This window comes from Dermochelys coriacea, chromosome 2 (assembly GCF_009764565.3).
Source record: "Dermochelys coriacea isolate rDerCor1 chromosome 2, rDerCor1.pri.v4, whole genome shotgun sequence".
NCBI classification, from domain to species: domain Eukaryota; kingdom Metazoa; phylum Chordata; order Testudines; family Dermochelyidae; genus Dermochelys; species Dermochelys coriacea.
In genome coordinates this window covers 60772242-60778241 of record NC_050069.1, presented here as the reverse complement: position 1 = coordinate 60778241, position 6000 = coordinate 60772242, and the positions used below count along the sequence as shown (strand labels likewise).

At 40.6% G+C, this 6000-nt stretch overlaps 1 long non-coding RNA gene across 2 annotated transcripts in view; it reads left to right on the top strand.

Moving 5' to 3' along the window:
• The first annotated feature begins 210 nt into the window (after positions 1–210).
• The window catches only part of LOC122458660, a 34748-nt gene continuing 28958 nt past the window's right edge, over positions 211–6000 (top strand). For both annotated transcript variants that reach the window (XR_006278771.1, XR_006278770.1), the window contains exon 1: positions 211–440. This is a non-coding gene — a long non-coding RNA (uncharacterized LOC122458660). The remainder of the gene's footprint in view (positions 441–6000) is intronic.

Genomic DNA, 6000 nt, shown 5'->3' with positions numbered 1-6000 from the left:
GGTCATGGGAACTAACTCTAAAACCTGTCTTTCAGAGATAATGGCAACCGGAAAGGCCAGCCATAGGCTTGTCTAATTTATCAGTGTGCTTAAACTTGGAACATGATATTCAAAAGAAGGATCCTATGTGTCTGTCTACAAAATGCTGTTGTGGCTGATACCCACAGTTCAAAAGTGCTTGGTTTTATTACTCCAACCAGATCTCCTGGAGAATCTATGGTGAAGTAAGATCACTTGAACTTTGGGATTATTACAATATTTTTTAGCACAACGGCATCTAGAAGTTAAGGCCCCATTGTGCTGAGAACTGCACAACATAAAGAGACTGTTCCTGCCCCGAAGCACTTTCTGTTTCCCCTCTCACCAGAACTGTGGATTTGACAGACCACTGAAAGGAATACCCTGGTTGAGTTCAATCTGGATACCAAGCTGCATCAGAGGTTAGTGGGAAAATTGTGCTGAACTACACTTCTCTTCTGATGCCCAGACTGTTAATTGCAGGTGTTCCTTGTCTGAATGAAGGCGTTCCTATAATTTTTTTTTTAACAGTGAGGGTAATGAACCATTGGAATAATTTACCAAGGGTAATGGTGGATTCTCCATCACTGGTAGTTTTTAAAATAAGATTGGATGTTTTTCTAAAAGATCTGCTCTAGAAATTATTTTAGGGAAGTTCTGTGGCCTGTGTTGTACAGAAGGTCAGACTAAATAATCACAATAATCCCTTCTAGTCTTGGAATCTCTGGTCTCTAGGCAGTATGTTGTTCATGCCAGCCTGTGGACCATGCAACGGAGGAGGGGTTTTGGTACACGTACCTCAATTGTGGAACTAAAATGCTAGATGTCCCCGAAAGTCTGCCTGCCTGCTAGCTCCTTCAGATTGGCTAGCACCCAAGTTAGTAATGTAGGAGCAACCTAGTGCCACTTAGGGTTGCCAGGTGCTCAGTTTTCAACCAGAAAATCCAGTTGAAAAAGAGTCCTTGAAGTGTCCGGTCAGATGTACAGAGTGGACACAAAATCCAGTTACCATGGGTTGGGGGGAGGTGCCAGGTCATCAACCCGCGCCAGCTCCTGCTCAGCTCGGGCTGCCTCCTACCTGTATCGCATGGGCAGGCAGGCTCTGTGTCAGGCTGAGCTCTGGAGCAGAGGGAGCCCAGAAGGGGAGTGGGGGCAGGGAGGTGGAGATGATCTAGCTATGAGGAAGTGGGAGAGCAGAGAACAACGAGGGGATTTTCTGTAGTGGAGTTGTGGCTCTTTGCAGAGTTGGACCTAACATGCTGGTCTGTCTCTGTGACCCATATGCAAGGGTCAGCCGGCTGGGAACAGAGAGGACATAATTCACCTTTCATAGAGCCTGTAAGGGCTGCCTCATATAGGGAGCACCACATAGATTTAAACCAGGTGGCTGCAGGACAGCTCTGCCATGCCTGAGTAGAGGCAGAGGAGTCTGAGGGGGAGGTGCTACAGGGGCAGATCCAGCTGGTTGAAACCAGCAGGCTGCTATTTACCCATTCTGGAGAAAAGAGGAAGATTGTAAGTTGCAACTGCGCAAAAATGAGTAAAAATAAATATTTGTAAATGAAATGGTCAGGAGAAACTGAATTGCCAACTTGTTCCACCACCTGAGGCAGAATATCTGGTGGCCTGAGCTGAAAGGAGAAGCTCAGGCCACTGGAGCTCCAGCAAAAACATTGACAGCCTCCAAATTCCATGGGTGAGGGGGTAAAACCCAAGAGTAATGAATAAGGAGCTTCCACCACCCAAGCTCTCCCTCTAGATCCATAAAACACACCATAGTGGGTGGACCACACATTAGTCTAACAGAGGGCTTCATTACTAATTAAGTATCCAAAGTGGTACTGGGACTGACCCCTCACAGCAGGCAAAATTCTTAGTCTGGTGTTGATCAGTCACTGAGTCCACAGGGTTGATTTTAAACTCCTTTATAGCCCCACCCTTAACCTTTTTGCTCTCATTGGCTCAGCTCTTAGAATGGGATGTGACATGTTAAGGGGGGTGCCTACAAAGAAAACTTCCTGTACAGCCTCAGAACAGCTACTGAGGATGTCTGGTAACTACCACATTCTGTTCTGGAAGTTTTTGGATCTTTCTAACTGAATTTCTCTGTCTTGCTTTCTGCGGCACATGTGCCAAGACACAAGTTCCGTGTCTCCTTCCCACTGCTTTTCTTTTCTACCCTTCCCCTGGAGAAACAAAGTCAAATGCTGCTGTATTAAGCATATGGGTTATAGATGCATAAAGGCATTGAATTTACACTTACTCTATCAGTTATAAATATCCATTTAACATTCTGAGATGCAACATCATTTTTAGAAATTCTGTCATTTAATTTAAATGTAATATTAAATCCAGTTAGTATCCACCAATTGTGAAAGGGTAAACCAAGGGTGTAAAATATGCAGTAAAAGATTTGTACAATGCAAACAGAATGGTATTTTCCTGTAACTGGAAATAAAAACTTGATCTTGAATTTAATCACTTGCTGCTCTGGCTCATCCAATAAAATCTAGTCCGAGAAAATTCTGATTAGTATATGGATCCAATATACTAATGCATCACAACTAGATGAAAGTCTCGTATTTCAGCTTTTGGTAGCAGTGTTAGTGGTTCATTGTGGAGAAGCAACACATTTATGTTAACTGAAATATGTAGTAGCCTTTTCTAAAATTGACAGCAAGCATCCCATCTGAAGGAACCCAGAGCAAAATTAGAACTGTGGGGTTTATTGTTGTTTTTTGTTCTGAGGGCCTCAGCATTGCACATTCAGGACATAAATAAACCACTGTGGTCAACACCTAAGGACTTATAACTGTTCAAAATGCTTGGTGACAATTTGAAGAACTTTTGCATTGCTCCCTCTTTCAAACTACTTAGATAATCTGGAGCTGGTTGTGTGATACAACATCCCATAGTTTGCTGGTCTAATGCAGTCTAACACAGTGTAATGATAAACATTGCAAGGGCCATACTTTTCAGTTGGATCATATTTATCAGACTTTTGTCTTAACTGTCTATTACTTTGACTCATTTACTGTACAAATTATAGAACCTCTATTTCATGTGGATTGGGAGTTCTGGTTTACCACTGTTTTATCACTTTGAATCAGTAGACTGCTGCAGGAAACTGGTTATAGAACACTGAGTACAGTTGGCTCACTTCATCCTGGGTGTTACTCCATGCATTTCAAATGGAGATAGGCGGCCAAATTCACTCAAAGCAGGTTGGAATAAGCAGGTGGATCTCTCATAGACGTTTCTGGGCCAAATTTAGAATTGCTGTAAATAGTAATTTGTTACACATCAGGTGTAAAATGGTCAAGAAATGGCCTTGTGTCTCAAACATGGGTAATTTGCACTAATGTATTGTCCAATAGAGGTGCAAAAAATGTAATTTGCATTCTGAAGAAATTGAATGGGTGTATAACAGTAAAAAGAACTATAGGGAGTGATTTGTTTTATATGCTCTCTTCTCTCCTCTACCTCCCTTCACATGCTGCTTAAGCCTGCACAATCTCTAACACTTCTGAGCCCTAATTCAGTTTGGTATTCAGCAGAATTGACTTTCATTGATTTATGCCAGGACTGAATTTTTTTCCCCACCAAATACCCAATCACTTTTGCAGACTCACAAAATGGCAAATCAGTGTAAGTCATGCTACTTTGTAATCCGTTTTAATATTCATTTACACTTGACATATATTTTATGTCATTGCTGGATTTGGATTATTATACAAATTAAACCCATGCAAGACTGAACGGTTTAGAGGACTGGTAATGGATTTAGTACCTGTCACCTATAAAATATTGGTACAATTCTAATCAGACCAAAATTTATCACCATATGATCTGTTATAAAATGAATTTGGTCACCTTTTGGTTCCCAGTGCATGGATATCAACATCTCAGTTCACTCTAATTAGCATCCTGGTTGGCTATCCCAGCTGAGAGGTCAAGATTTAAACAAACAGGGATATTGAATTACCTGGTTTTCCTACCTTCAGATCAGGAATGAGGCACATTCACAGGGTAATCTGAGGAAATAGGAATGCTGTCTGTGTTATAGCTATTCTTCATCTTCTGGAGCTGACAATCAGGCATGTTTCAAAAGGATTAAATTAATATTAAAAATTGTAAATCCTACCTCCTTTCCAGCTATGCATTTTCCTATTTCTTTGTCTCTAACTCTGGGGAAAATCTGACAATTAATGGGAGTTCTCCTGTGCAAGGCAAGGATTTTGACCCTCCTCTGGATCTTTGTCCCAGATTTCATCCTTGGCAGGTGGAGACCTATGGAACAAGTTGATATTTTAGAGGCTAGTTTGTGAATCAAATATTTTGTTTGTATGTTTTCCTTTGGGTTTGGATGTTTTTTTAGGTTTTATGAAGCTTTCCAAAATACTTCAGGAGTTCAGAGTGTTCCCTCCTGAGCCAAACAAGTTGCTTTCCTCATTGATAGGTTTCAGAGTGGTAGCTGTGTTAGTCTGTATCAGCAAAAAAAAATGAGGAGTACTTGTGGCACCTTAGAGACTAACAAATTTATTTGGGCATAAGCTTTCGTGGGCTACAGCCTACTTCATCGGATGCATGCAGTGGAAAACACCGTAGGAAGATATATATATACACAGAGAACATGAAAAAAACCACCCATTTTTTCATGTTCTGTGTGTGTGTGTGTGTGTGTGTGTGTGTATATATATACTTTCCTACGGTATTTTCCACTGCATGCATCCGATGAAGTGGGTTTTAGCCCACGAAAGCTAATGCCCAAATAAATTTGTTAGTCTCTAAGGTGCCACAAGTACTCCTCGTTTTTTTCCTCATTGAGAAATCTCACTTCAAAAGAAAATTATAACTTCAGCTGGCTTTTTTTCCAAATGCTTGCATTACTCAGAAAATCTGAGTTCATCCTGTTTTGAGAGATTTCTGATTTATTTTTCACAGTCAAGTTTGCCGTGTTTACTGTACGTGTGCCCACTTTCCTCACAAAAAAATCTGCAGTGACCTCCAGCCTGATTTCAGTTTAAGGAAAGAAAATACTAATGTAAAAAAGACACTGCTTCTCTGCCATTACAATGAAAAATATCTGCTGAGGCATTTACAGGCATAAATCTCTTATTATGGACATGACTATCAATTAAAATATCAGAGTCTTTTTTCCAAATAAGGAACTTAATTGTAAAGCTCTATTTTAATATCATAATCTTAGTAATGAAAGGAAGAATTCTGTTTCTATTTTTCCTTAGTATTGCTGTAAAGTGGAGATTTGCCAGATTGTGCTCCCTGGTAATCTTGTTGGTGGTCCAGAGAGCTGGTTGGTCACAGGATGCTGGCTCCTTTTTGTTTCCCGCTGCTAAATTGCTTTAAATACTTTCCTAATATTGGTCTTCGACAAAAGGAAGTGCAGAAGCTGCCAAAGGGTCACAAATGGGAGGAGAAGTGGCTTGCATGATCACGAATGTGAGCGCAGGTGGTCTGAAACGAATCTCTTTTAAAACGCTGTTCACATATCAACAAATCAGTAATATCCAAGAAATATAAAAATGTCTTTAAAGTTGGAACAATACCAAATTTATATTGCCTGGGCCTACTTGGCAGTTTGGGAGCAGTGTACGTCACACTGCCTTGCTGGAATAGGAATTTGTTTTGGAATCTTTGTTTGTTTGCCTAAGTCAGGGTCCGGTCTGCCTTGTTTCAGTCTTGCATGATTCATATTGGTCCATTTGAAGAGGCTGCACTGGCTAGCTCTGGACAGAGTGACAGTCTTTTCTCCCCTATTAGAGGGCAGGTTCTCATGGCACAAGACTTTTAAGGGAATAATAAGTGTCCTATCTATCTTCCCCAAAAAGATTTTCCATTCACAACCTGTAAAATGTTTCCTTCCTATTGAAGTCCAGTCTGAACATGAGACATGTTTTTTAAATGTGGACTCTGTCATGTAAACACTTTCCTAATGATTTATTTAAAAGGATCCTCCCTATT